Source organism: Microtus oregoni, unplaced genomic scaffold (assembly GCF_018167655.1).
Source record: "Microtus oregoni isolate MIOR12 unplaced genomic scaffold, Mior012 000207F_ref0000254, whole genome shotgun sequence".
Taxonomy (NCBI): Eukaryota; Metazoa; Chordata; class Mammalia; order Rodentia; family Cricetidae; genus Microtus; species Microtus oregoni.
The window spans coordinates 310,848-324,828 of record NW_024544865.1 but is presented as its reverse complement, the minus strand read 5'-3'; the positions used below and the strand labels follow the sequence as shown (position 1 = coordinate 324,828).

Here is a 13,981-nt window from a genome sequence, read left to right as displayed (position 1 = left end):
AAATCACGTCATTTACTTTTAAGCCTTATTGTAAGTGCCGTGTCTTTGTTGTGTTTTGTACTGCTATGATGGAATCACCATAACCACAAGGAGCTGGGGGTGAAAATGGCTTACTTCAGTTTACACTGCCATATCACAGTTTCCCAGTGAGGGAAGTCAGGGCAAGAACCCAGTGCAGGAACCTGCAAGCAAGAACAAACACAGAGGCCATGGAAGAATGCCGCTTACTGACTTGCTCCCTGAGAAATGCTCACCCTGCCCTCTTATACACCCCAGGACACCACTCACAATGGACTGGCCACCCCATCTCAATTACTAGTTAAGAAAACTACACAGAGTAGTAAAAGATAAGATTTCCTGAGTAAATTGGGAGCATGGGGACCATGGAAAAGGGTAGAGGGCCGGGGAGGAAGGGAGGGAAGCAGAAATATATATATAGAGAGAGAGCTCAATAAAACCAATTTAATAAAAGAAAACAACCACAGGCTTGCACATAGGCCATGGTGGTGGAAGTTTGTTCTCAGTTGATCTACTTCTTCAAAAATTATGCTTGCTTGTGTCATTTGACACAAAACCAGCCAGCAATCAGCGAGACTATTGTCATGGGAACTGATGGACACTCAGATGCACAAAAGGAAACAATCAACAAATGCCCCTTACAAATGAGTCTGGACACGGAAAGCACAAAGGGAATCAGAGAATGGTGAATCCTCAACAAACATAAATCCCTGCATAACCATATGCAAAGCTATGAACTCCAATCTCATATTTATATATGCAGTAAATCAAAGATTTCAGAAAAAAGCGTTGGTGGTATAATAATATCCCTTCTAGAAGACAATGCACAAAAACGCCTTCTGGACCAAACAATAGGTATGAACAAGTCTTAAACCAAAAGCATGATGCACAAATCCACATGCACACAGATGTGCATAGCTTAATTCAAAATGGAATCAGTATTTAAAATGAGTAATTCAAAAGGAATATGTCAACTCACTCTATGCTAACTAAGAACTCCAAATGGTAGATATTAAATGGACATCTTTCCTTATTCTTTCAGTAAACCTGTACTGGATGAATCTCAAAACAACCCGTTTTCTCTCCGTCTCCACCTGCCTGCCCACCTCACTTTCCCTCTTTAAATTGCTAAATTAAATTGTAAGAATGATATCTCCGGCCCTGTTGTTTCAGCAAATTTGGAATCCTACACATCAGTAGTTTCTTCAATACACACCAAATACTTAGAATTTGTTATAAACATAGGAAACTCAGAACAATATTAGAAAGCTATCAAGCCATGTGACTTACTTTTTATAAGACATTAAAAACAAATGTCTTAGGAAGGGGGACTCTTAACAATTCCGTCCTTGAAAACTCTATTACCTCAGGCTCCTTCGGTTAAATCCTGAGAGCCATCACCACCCCCCTCGCAAACCCTTCGGTGTGAAGCATGTAGAGCTGGATTATTTTTTTATTATTTCTTTTTTCGAGACAAGGTTTCTCTGTGTACTTTAGACTATCCCAGAACTCACTCTGTAGACAAGGATGGCCTCAGGCTCACAAATATCTTCCTGCCTCTGGTTCCTGAGGGCTGAACTAAAGGTGTGCACCACCACTGCCCAGCTAGAGCAGGATCTTGAGATCGAGAACTCCCTATTGAGAATCAACTGTCACTAGAGATTCACACATCTGATCAGTTTTCCATGTCACAGAGACACTCCCAGTATATTTTTTCATTTAGAATGCTAATTCTCACAGGGAGAAAATAAGTCTCACAAGGACCTTTAATCAAGAAATTGCCTGGATTTCAATAACATCAAATCACAGAACAAACTAGCAATTAACCACACTTTGCTCTCCTTCTCTCCCACACTCCTGAGAACTATTTCCTGTCCTTTAGTGCCACAAAAAATGCTCATGAAGCTACTCATGAGCCTCTCTAGAGATTAAATACAAGGTGGCCCACAAATTTCCCCTATTTGGATACAGAGAGCAGCTAGGGAAATAGATATGACTTCCATCCTTCATCTGACTTCATCAACTGTCTCTTGCCTCAGAGGGATACAAATCATACATCAAACATCAGTTGAAATCAAGGCAACTTTCTGTTTCCTCCACCTCCATCATTCTTACCACCACCACCATCATCAAAACAATCAACATCATCACCAGCACCAACATCATCACCATTATTGTTTAAATAAGGCTACCTTCTGTTTCCTCCTCCTCCATCATCCTCACCACCTCCATAAGCATCATCACCAGTACCAGCATCATCAACATCCTCAACATTATCGCCACCATCATCATCACCATCATGGTCACCATCACCACAATCATCACCATCACCACCACCATCACCACTGCCACCACCACCATCACCATCACCATTGCTATAATCATCTCATATATCTTATGAAGAGTGGGAAGAAACAATGACTGGACAAGAAGAACAAACCCAAGATGTTTATTGGTCAAAGCTTCTGTTTGGAAGTGTAATGTTTCCCCAGAGTAGTGGTCAATATTATGTGTCACCACGGGTAGGTTGTGGTGCCTGGTTAATCAAACACTAGCCTAAATGTTTCTGTGAAGTTCTTTCCAGAGGGAGAAATTTTACTGCCAACAATCCCAGCCTACTACAATTAAACCTTAAGAGACACATGTTAGATTGTGTGAATGGACCTCATCAAGTCAGGCAAAGTCTGAAGCCCCTCCCAGGGTTGAGGTAATGCAGTTTCCTGTCCCCAGCACACAATCCCTGCCTGAGTTACAGCATTTCAGTTGGCCTGCCCAATTAAAGCTCAAAATTACAACATCACTTCTTCCATGAATCATATCCAGCCATGACACCAGCCCTCCAGAATCTGCACTTGCCAGAGTTCACATTCTAGTGCAGGCAATGCCTTGAAATGCAGGACTCTAGCACTAGACAGGGATATGCAGAAAGGCACAGAAATGACATAGATTTCTGATTGATATAGTTTCTCTACAGATCACTGATGGAGGAGGGTCATCTGTCTATATGTTCCTTTCATTGGTTAATAAAGAACCTGCCTTTGCCCTTTGATAGGACAAAAAATTAGGTAGGCAGAGTAAGCAGAACTGAATGCAGGGAGGAAGAAGGCAGTGAGGCAGATGCCTCAGGAATATGCCATGATTCTCCAACCAAAGACAAATGTAGGCTACAATTTTTCCTGGTAAGCCATCACCTCGTGGTGCTACACAGATTATTAGAAATGGGTTAAGCAAGGTATGAGAGTTATCCAGGAAGAGGCAAGATATAATGGGCCAGGCAGTGTTTAAAAAAATACAGTTTCCGTGTAATTATTTCGGCGCATAAGGTAGCCAGGCGGCCAGGAGCCGGGTAGCAGTAACGCAGTCCACTGCTCCTTCTACAAATGGCCCCCAGACGTGAATAACTGAATCAACAGAAAGCCTGAGAAAGCTTGGGGAAGAATAGAGTAAAGCATGTTTTCTTGGTAGTAGCAATTTCTTGGGTTTGCTCTGCTTGCTAGAGGCAAGCTCTCTCATCTAAGAGAGGCTTCCTGACTCAGCTTTAGCTACAAAATCCTGCAGCTCTTTTAAGAGGTCCTGCCATTAAACACTTAAATGGTGTTGACGAAAAGCTGAACACATGCTTTTTGGTTTTCAGACATAGCAGGAAAAAGCTGTGCCATTTTAAAATGCCGGCTTTCTGGGCTGTCTTGCCAGTGCAAAACTCTGACTCTTTCAGGAAGGCAGCCTGACTGAGTGTGGTCTATGAGCAGAATGCTGCAGCTTGCTTGCTGGCAGGGACCTTGAAATGCCATAGAGTTGTGGCAATAAACATGGTTACCGTAAGTACCTTAGCCATGAGGCTGGAAAGCTAAGGAATGGGCTGGATCCAGTCATCAAAGCCACAGCTTTAACCCTCTCCTTAAAGACTCATGTAGTCAGAAAAAGAGAGATATACAGTAAAGAGAGTTTCAAAAAAAACTTCTAAATGGTTTACAGTTTGTTAAAAATATATACAGGCTTTAAAAGGGGGTTAAAGTCCTTAAAGATAAAGAAAGAAAGACAGTTTGGGTGTGGTGGTACACATCTTTAATCCCAACACTTGGGAGGCAGAGGTAGATTGACCTCTGTGACTTCAAGGTGTGGTAGCACACACCTTAATCCCAGCACTGGGAAGGCAGAGATAGAGAGGATCTCTGAGAGTTCAAGGACAGCCTGGTCTACAGAGTTATTCCAGGACAAAGATATACAGAGAACCTTTCTCAAAAAATAAAAGTAAAAATATATGAAATAGATGTTAAAATAAAGCTGCACAAATTTGGAAAATACACAGAGAATCTTGATACTGTATGCTATTATGCTCTCTTTGAATTGTTTGAATGCTGAGGAAGGAGCAACAGCTGCTAAAAGATATTTGTTTATAAATGCTGCTGAACTCATCCAAGATAGATATTTTGAAAATACTTGGATCTAAGGTTATAATGCTTTGGAAAAGTCCTTTTGTTTTCACAGAGGATGAGACCCTGTGGATTGCTTCTATCCCAATATGGTATGATAGACCACACCCTCCTGAAAGGTTGCTGTGAACACCTTCAAAAAATTACTTCACTCAACTGCTGTTACACCATGGTTACACCATGAAAAATCTGGTTAACAGCACCCCCATTCAGCAGGAAGCAGTTTGGAGAGAAAAAGAAACTGCGCCCATCTTCCCAAACATTGTTTATAAATATTCTTTTACATTTAAAGGGGGATATGATATAGATATGAATAATTTGCATTGATATGCTTTAGTGATTTAAATTTAAGGTCAATTTTGTGATATGTATATGTATTTCTGATCTTGATTAAGGTATTGTGATTGTGTAGTTCATTTAAAATGCAATGTATAATTAGGAAATATAGGTTGTTAATAAATAATCATCAATAATAGACAAGCTTGTAGTCATGTTAGTTATATTTTCTAGATTTATAGAGATATATTTCAGTTAAATAGGCATTCTTCATATCTTTCAAAGACTACAGAATAAGGCATTTAATGTTTTAATAACTTAGGGCTTTCCATGACAATGAAACACGTCTGCTCCTGGCAGCACCAATCTACTTCAAGAGGAAGATGGGCATCAAAGAGGCTTCTTATGGAGTTGGTTAGCCATTTGGGCAAGAAACTGCTCTTTCCTGGATTGTTGCATAAACTGGACACAAAGAACCCCCAGAAAGAGGACTGCTGAACTTGCCTAAAGGAGAGATGATCTTTTGGGGTTCCTGATTCATGAAAGAGTCTGCGAGACATTCTGCAGGACACAGCAGATATTGACTGAACTGCCTTTGAAATTTCCTGCCTCATGGAAATGTCTGCTGGAAACTATGGGCCTGTAGGCCAAAGATAGAAGCCCCAACGGTATAGAGGAACTTTGGGTGACTGTCCAGGCAGTGAGATGTCTCTGTAATTTCTAGAGTTTTGAAAGTTGCTTACTTCTCATTTACTTAAGTAATATTATATCCTTCTGGAGTCTTTGATGGAGTTGAAGAATAGATAGATAGTTATAGTTTTCCTTAGTTATGATAAAAGATAAAATAGATATAAATATTGTAACTATAATTCTTATTTGATAACTGTTTTGTTATATGTAATTTTACTATGTTGAAGTGAAAGCCTTTCTTTTTTGTTTAAACAGAGAAAGGGGAAACAATGGAGGAGGGTCATCTGTCTATGTGTTATTTTCATTGGTTAATAAAGAAACTGCCAGGCAGGGTGATGGTGGCGCACGCATTTAATCCAAGCACTCGGGAGGCAGAGGCAGGCGGATCTCTCTGAGTTCGAGACCAGCCTGGTCTACAGAGCTAGTTCCAGGACAGGCTCCAAAGCCACAGAGAAACCCTGTCTCGAAAAACCAAAAACAAAAGATAAAAAAATAAAGAAACTGCCTCGGACTTTTGTTAAGGCAAAAAATTAGGTAGGCAGAGTAAACAGAACTGAATGCAGGGAGGAAGAAGGCAGTGAGGCAGACGCCTCGGGAAGACGCCATGATTCTCCGACCCAAGACAAATTAGGCTAGAATTTTTCCCAGTAGGCCACCACCTTGTGGTGCCACACAGATTATTAGAAATGGGTAAGCAAGGTATGAGGGTTAGCCAAGAAGAGGCTAGATATAATGGGCCAGGCAGTGTTTAAAATACAGTTTCCATGTAATTATGTCAAGGCATAAGCTACCCAGGCAGCCGGGAACCAGGTGGCAGTAACGCAGCCCACTTGCTCCTTCTACAGATCACAGCCACAACATGGCACACCTGCCTGCAGAACAGCTTGAAAACATTGGCTGAGCCATTGTGTTGCCAAATGTCAAATGATGTAGACTAGAAAACATGGGACAGACAACAGGTTCCATAACGTAGTACTGCCCCCCAAACACAAAATATGTGCTGGAGTCTCCCTTCATCCTTCACTAGGTTCACTCCAGAAACCTGAGGTAGGTAGAAAGACTGTCATTTCACAAATACAAAACTTGAATACTAAGTACAGAGAGACCAGTGGCTGGATCTGACCTGGCATCTGGTGTCAATGAAACCTGTTTAATAAGATGCGGAAGGGGACAGGTTTGGATAGTGGAGCAAGGCAACATCTCAGGCAGCTTCCAATGGCACAAAGGATCCAAACAAAGTCACCTGTCACCTGTCCTGTGGTATCCACCAACCAAGAAGAGACAACAACTGGCCTAAGGGGAGGCTAAAACTGAATTAGAAATTCCCATGCAATATAAAATGCATATGTGTAGTTGACAGAGGAGGAATCCACAGGAAAAGAGCCAGCATTCTGATCAAGGACCATCCATAAGGCTTGGTAAAGGGTAGAAACAGAAATGCCCCTGACCCATCAGAGCAGTCTAGAGTAACTCCTGTGTTCCGTGCTGAAGGCCACGAGGTGAGTGGGAAGTCTGTCTCCCAAATAACCCCCAGCAGCAACAGGCGAAGTCATGACAGGAAACGTGCCCCTTTCTTTCCTGCTTCCTTCCCCCCGCACATTTCCTTCCCATCTACTCAGAGAACACTCTGACGTGGCTATGCAATTCTACTCCTCCTTCACTCTTAAATTTCTGTAATAGGGTCTTTCTCTGTAGCTCAGACTCTTCTCAAATATGTCAATCCTCCTGCTTCACCCTTGTGAGTGTTTGGATTACACACATGAGCCATCATAGAACCCTACTTTGGTTCTTAATAACAAACTTATTTCACAGGTAAGACAGAACTTCTCTCAGGATGATATATAGGCACATGGCACATAGATGATAAATAAAGGCACAGAGATCTGTGCTATTTGGGAATTTGTCAAGAATTAGAGCTCTTGTCCTGAACTAACATACCACATTGCTCACTCAAATATATAAGCACAAAGATACACAGTGCTCATGATGTAAAAGTCTGCCCGTGGCCGTGAGTAAAGAGAACCCTTCCTCACGAAGGAAGAGCAATTTCCAGCTTCAGTAAACAGTCAGGAGGATGTAGGGAGGGTGCTGGATGCAGGTCAGGTACACTCTGTGATCTACTGACGCCATTGAGGGCCACCAGTCTTTTCCTGAAATCTACAGATGCCACAAGCCTAGTGTAGCAGAGAACTTTTTATTTCTGTATCTTTCTTGAGAGCAGATAGCCCCAAAGCCCCCAGCAGGTATTCTTTTCCACTCATGTTGGTCACCTATGGGTCACTCACCCATTCCTCTGGCAAATGGTGGCCAGTGGGATAGATGATGGCGGCAGCCTTTGAGGAAATGTTTGGCATAGGTGTTACAAGCCAAGAAAACTTTCACCTGTAATCCACGGTTTAGAGCTCAGCTTACACAGGACGTCTTCCACAAGGCCTTCTCCATTTTCCATCCCACCATTTGGTCTGGGGACCTTCCTAAGATTCCAACACCACCCTGTATTTTCACTACCCCAGCCACAGCCTATTCAGTGGTCAAGGCGTGGTTATCTGTACACCTAAATTACTAGTCCGGGAGCCAAGTGAGTGGCCAGTGAGAGTCCCTGGTCACCGTTCACAGGACCTTGACCCTAGTAAATGTACACTAGCCTCTATCACAAGAATTGTGGAGAACTCAGGTCTTTTTGATAAACATGTAAGACTGTCAGCCTCCTAGAATTGGTATTTTCCACATTGCAGTGGAGGAGAGCCCCAACACTGAGCACCTGGGTAATGTGCCTAAAGATCACATAATCACAGAGAATGGAATCCCGGCCTGGGTCTGCCTGACTCGAGATGTCTGCTCTTTGGTGGTGGAGCAGAACCTATTCGGATTCTAAGTCTCCCCAGAGGTCTGAGTTAGAGATTCTCTTGGGACACAGTGTTCAGACAAGGAAGGCACGGAAGTTAGTGGGTGCCCAGAGCAGGTTAAGTGGTGTGGCACACACTTACCAACCTGCACTCTGGCCATGCTGTGCCCTCAGGATCTGGTGACTGCCAAACAAACCTTGCCAGTCTATGAAGCCCAAAGAAACCTGGCCAGGCTCCTTCTCTCCCTCATCTGCACCCCAGTGTGCACGAGGATTAATGAGTGGCTGAACAAGCAAATGCTTGCAATGTGGAGGCCATCAATGCTACCAGTAGAGGTTGTTCACTTTGAAAATTAAATGTTATCTTTCCCACCTTCCCATCTGTAATAAAGTACACTTAGGAAATGAATTTATTTCAGTTGAGGAAAATAGAATTTATTTAATCCATTTGTTTAAATAATATCAGGAAATTTTGCTAAAAATGTCAAAATCTCACATCTGTGCTAAGAAACGGGTGCTGAAGAGTGGCCACCTACCACGTGAAAGGGCAGCAGGGGAGAGCCTGGATTCCAGCAAGGAACACTGCACAGACAGGTGAGTTGTCCAGGTCCTGACTCACCGGAGTTCTCTGCTGTCTGTGCCTATCAGGATAGATCCTATCTCACCAGGCCTGGAAGAGAAGAAAGTCTTCTTAGCAGTGTCCCTAGAAAAGAACATCAAAGTCACTGGACGCTGAGTGAAGCCCAAGTATGAGCGTGAAAGACGAAACGAGCAGGACATTGAGCAGTTATCAGCTTGGGGAGCTCCTGCATTGGGGAGTAAAGACGTCGACATGAGATGTGAGCTGCCCTGGAAGTTGAAAAGAAGGACTCAGGGAAGAGCAGAGGACAGAGCAAAGCACCAGGGGGAAGAGAGTCATTGCTCACCAGTGACAAGCCCCCCTGGCCACCACAGCCACTAATCTCTGTGATTACAGCATAGATCCTGCCACCCACGGCCTGTGTGACACCGTCACGTCTCCTACAAGTCGACACCACCAGACTAGCCAGCGTACATTCGCCAGGCATGTATGCCTTCTTCTGGACACAGTGGATCCATCAATAACATGACCAGTGGATCCCAACCCTCAGAACAAGGCCAGTGTGGTGAAGCAAAGTTCTGTGAAACATAAAGGAAGACACTGGGGTCTGCACGGCTGCTAGACCCTCGGGAAGAGTAGGGAGAGAAGACACAATACTTGTCATCGCCCCAAAGGAACAGAAACTTAAGAATCAGATGTGCCATGGTCATTCAAAACAGAGGCGGTTCCACTAAAAACAGCTGGCATGATACCACTGCAGAACACGGAGGGTTGTGTAGCCGCTGCCCTGATAACACACACTTCTAGACGCTGGACACTGCAGGGATAAAAGGCGCAGGCTTTCTCTGGGTGAACGGAACGATAAGTTGTGACACTTCCTGTATTCACACACAAATCCTGCAAGATCACTTTGCTCAGAGACTCCTAAACTGCAGGGCAGGACCGGATGTGAGAATGCCAGCAAGACCTGTGATGGTGTCAGCAGAGAGGAATGAAACACAGAGGAGATCCTGGGGCTCCATGATCACGAAGGGCTTAGCCTGGGTGTGGAGGGCTTTGTTGTACAGGCTGGGTAGCCCTTCCCTGACACTGCGTTTTCTTTCTGAGTAGATGATATATGCATATATATCATGAGATATCTTAGGGCTATAAAAAGCAAAATTGATTTCCTCTTTATATACACAAAACCTACAGGTGATTTTATACAGTTTTATACTGATATAATTCATGCACATTTAAAGCATCCCGTGTGTTTCTGTCTTTCTATTTGTCTGTGTGCATGCTCAGACTGAACGCAGATCCCCAGGCATATAGAGCACACGCTGGACCACTTAGACACCTCCCCACCCTAGCTTCCATTGTAACAAGCTGCCAGGAGGAGGTCAGCTCTGGAATTTGTGTCTAGTTTCAAAGTGGTGCCGGGAAAGTCTCAGGACTTGGGGCATTTGGATTTGGCAGGCTCACATTAGGGCTGTTCAAACAGTGTTGCTATCCTCCCTGCAGATGAGGCAGCTGGCCATCAAAGAAGCTCAGTAACTCACTAGTGGTCACACAGCTAGGTTTTGATGGTGGCCACTTCTTTTCAGGCTGTCTTTACTAGTAGCATCAGTAATCTAAACTCTCAGGCCTGCCATCTAGGCTTGAATTTGCATCCACCATCTTCTAGTCACAGAGGTCTTTAATTCCTCACCATCTGGTAAATAAATTTTGGACACAGATTCTGTTTCAGTAAAGGACTATCACTTGAGAAGACAGCTGGTTCTCGCAATGCACAACTGGCTGCCCGTCCCAGCCCTGAGTGAGGATGTCGGGTTTCCTTTCCACCCTCAGGCAAACTAAAGAAAATGGGTAGCGGCCATTATCTTAACCTAGCTATCTCGTGCAATCCATGTACAAATTTCACAGTAACTGACAGGTGTTTCCTCACAAAAGCTACTGAGAAAACATTTTCTTAGATGCCAAAGTACTGTAGGTGAAGACACTGCCTCTTTGACAGAGAGCTGTTGAGCAATTAAAATATAGGAACCCTTCTCTATTGCTCGCGAGGTTCAGCCACAGAAGGACCCTCACTTGATCTTTTTGGACAAGACTAAGGAACCAGCGCCTACACAGAGGTCAGCACACACATCCATACTCTGCCAACAGTGTGAGTCAATCTAGAGAAACCATATCGGGAAGGCATGGAAACCTGTGCAATCATAACAAGCAACTTCCCATCCCACAGAGGTCTCCTGGCCAAAACCAGCTGTCCTCCAGAAGCCGGGACAACACTTGGGCCTTCTCAATGAGTATCTTCTGATGCAGCTGGCATCTGAGGACATCTGTCCAAGTACTTGCTGCTGACACAGGAATCACAGAGCTCAATTTTTTACCTGTCTATTTCTAAGTCACGTCCTGGTCCTCATGTTTGTCAGGAATCTCAAGGAGAGTTTCTCTGACGTTTCTATCTGGCTAATGTTGTCTCCATTGAAAACAGTAACTCTTCAGGGACTCTGTCTCACACTGTAGGGCGGCAGATAGATGGTGTGGGCGGCTGGCAATGCCAAGGAAACAAGTCATCTGTGAGCTTGAACACAGACTTGAGCCCCGCGACAGCCCACGGGCCTAATGGTAACTACAGGAAATGGTGGTCCCTTCTCCCTGTAAACTCCCAATCCCCGGGGAAAGAAAGAGAGATCCATCCCACAGAGATAGCTCAACCATGATTCTAACACTGAAGAGAAGTGCCTTCTGAGAAAAACAAGGATGCTTCTCAGAAAGCACCATGGTGGCGCGCTAAGGAGGGATCCTGGCCTAGACCCACAGGCACACAAGCCCCATTCTAGAAGCTTCTCTCTGGGTTTCACATCAACTTGGTCCATCCCAGGGAGCCTCCCTCCTCCTCTCCCACCCCCTCCCCGCACCGGTTCCCAATTCCCTCTTTTGCCTGTTGCTCCCACATCTCTCCCTCCCTCCATCTCCACAGAACCCTCATGCCCTCTTTCTGAACCTCTCACGAAGCCTTCACTGTTTCACTCTCTGGGTCTCTCTGGCTGTCTCCCTCCGGGTCTCTCTGGCTGTCTCCCGGAGGTTTCCTCTGAGAAACAGGTGCAGCAGTCTGGCGGCCAGAGTACCACTTCCTTTGCTGAACCCTGGAAATGCGGCTTGGCTCTCAGACAGCAAGGGTTAAGACCATCAAGAGGAGCGGTCCTCCAGAGGCTAGAGAGGCCTTGGCGCTGCAGGCAGGGAGTGCAGGCCCAGCTGGTGTCTCCCAGGCAAGGAAGACTTTAGAGAAAAGGCATCTTCCTTAGCTGCCTCTGCTGCAGCCCGAATCTCCGGGGAGACGGCAGCGATTTTCTCGCCAGCAGTGGTGCATAGGTCGTCGCGGCCCGCACTGTCCAGCTCAGGGACCTGCGGTCTCTATGGAGACCGCTCTCCCAACGAAGGGACAGTAGGCAGCAGCCGCCTCCAGGCACCTCCCCACCGTGGGGTGCTCCCTGGGGTCAGGGGAAGAGATTGTGGGCAGCGGAGGTGACATCACGTGGGGGCTCCAGGAAGTCTAGGAGCCTTCTTGAGAGCTGCCTGCCCTGGGATGCTCTGGTCAGCTGGGGTCCACAAAGTCAGGGGAAGATGAGTCTCTGCTCCTTGAGTTTACTGGTTGTCTTTGAGTGAGGGCCTGCGCTCATGGGGAAAGAAAAACCAATGAAGTAAATGAGTTGCACCAAGGCTGCCAGACATGGGGATCGAGTGTCTAGGTGAATTTGCTGTTTGGTTTGCAGTTTCATGATTGAGACGTTGGCTGTGGTGGCATATGGGGTTGGAGAGGAATCAGGGGAACTGAACTCTCAGGCTGTGTGCTGTGCGGGGATTTTTTTATCTCTGTGCCCAGGTAGTTTAGAAGGAGCTCCCCCCCCCCCCCCGAGTGCTTGAATTCCACAAGATTAATCCAAACATCAGCCATCAGCCCACACCTTCTGCACCACTCCCCCTCCCTCACTGCTCCCTGTCAGGCACCCACTTCTTCCCTGTTGTTTAGGCTAGAGCTGTGGTTCTCAACCAGAAGGTCGGGACCATTTGGGGGCCAAATATCAGATATCCTGCATATCAGATATTTACATTACAATTCATAACAGTAACAAAATTACAGTTAGGAAGTAGCAATAAAAATAATTTTATGATTGGTTATCAACACAACATGAGGAACCGTATTAAAGAGTCACAGCATTAGGAAGTTTGAGAACCACTAGTATATAGATTTGAAGCTATCCTTCATAGGTGCTTCTCTCCACAAGGCTGAAGACTAGCCAGGTCCACCCACCATATCTATCTGTGGGAGATCTTTACAAGTCTTTATACCTGCCACCACTATTGGTTCCCTAGTCCACAGCTACTGAATGTAGGAGCTGTACACATGTGGCAACAGAAAAAAAAATTGAACATTCAACAATGAAATTGAACTTGAAATCAAATGTGTAAGATATATAAGATAATTCTGGCAGCTTTTGCTCCAGGTGCACTGTGTGACATCACTACAGCTTTAGTTGTGAACACACAATCTGTGCCTTGTGCATGTACCACCGATCCATGCTGTGCTGCACCATCAGAAATACTTGGAACACCTCGGGCTATCAACACTCTCGTGAGTCATCATGTCATGAATTAAAGTGTTTTGCTGTGTGTACAGAGTTCTCTGCTCTTATAGAAACACACGGGAAACAAAGGCATTTCTTTCTCCTCCCATCATTACTCAGCACTAAAGGACCAGATGTCTTTTGATTGCGTTGGGTTAAAGTGCTAGATTTGCCTCACCCAACCTTCAACTTGATATGCCATGTTTGGTTGATATCCATGGCCTGCCCTTCTCTAAACAGAAATGGAAGAGTGGAGGGGGTAGGGGTGGGTAGAAGGACTTGGTGGAGAGAAGGGGAAATAGCAGTCAGGTTGTAAGAAACAAATACATAATTATTTTGATATGATTGAGTTGCTGACTTGGGTTAATTTTTTAAATGGAATAATGAATTTTGATTTGGGATTCAGATAAAATTTTCAACAATTTGTGAAATGGTTCTAAGCATACTTCTGTTTTGCCATTTTATATTACATATGTACATGAAGCTGAATTCATTTATTATAAAATCAAATTGACACTGGGTGGTGGTG

At 44.7% G+C, this 13,981-nt stretch overlaps 1 long non-coding RNA gene across 1 annotated transcript; it reads right to left on the bottom strand.

Annotated features, from left to right (window-relative positions):
* Positions 1-114: 114 nt before the first annotated feature.
* On the bottom strand, positions 115-12,327 carry LOC121445560. Its single transcript, XR_005973960.1, has 3 exons — positions 11,832-12,327; positions 8,799-8,932; positions 115-182 (listed from the first exon to the last, which is right to left on the bottom strand). It is a non-coding gene; the product is annotated as an uncharacterized LOC121445560 (long non-coding RNA).
* Positions 12,328-13,981: the final 1,654 nt, after the last annotated feature.